Source organism: Lupinus angustifolius, unplaced genomic scaffold, assembly GCF_001865875.1.
Source record: "Lupinus angustifolius cultivar Tanjil unplaced genomic scaffold, LupAngTanjil_v1.0 Scaffold_435, whole genome shotgun sequence".
In the NCBI taxonomy this organism is placed as follows: domain Eukaryota; kingdom Viridiplantae; phylum Streptophyta; class Magnoliopsida; order Fabales; family Fabaceae; genus Lupinus; species Lupinus angustifolius.
The window spans coordinates 124,720-125,276 of NW_017727836.1; positions in this window are offsets into that span (position 1 = coordinate 124,720).

Here is a 557-nt window from a genome sequence, read left to right on the forward strand (position 1 = left end):
ACTGCATATTTCCAAGTGTATTTTCAAATTGCAAAACTCAAATACGTTATGCACTTAATTTATACATGTTCAACACTAAGTTTATGCCTAGGATGCACAGATTACATGTATTTATGTGATGCATGAACATATTATAAATGACATATCTCAAAACTTGAAATGATTTAAAGTTTTATGCATATGAGACATGTATTGAGTTTACCTAAGCCTTAGACTCAACCTAAACTAATTACTAGTCTAAGTCTAATACCAATCTGAGACTTAAGCATGCTGATTTGTTGATGATCTTCAAGCTCTTTTAATCACAAGTTGTCCTCACCAAAACTAAACACATATTGAGAAAGCTTTCCAAAGTGCTATCTTGACATGCGCACTTTCAATCTCCCCCTTTTTGATGATGACAAAACACTACACCAATTGTTTGATGAATTATCTTGAAGATTGTATTGGCACTCACTGATATGATTCACTAATATTTCGGAAGCAGTTATTACGATCAACCTGCACAATCAAACAACAACAAAACAACCTTTCTCCCCCTTTTGACATTATCAAAA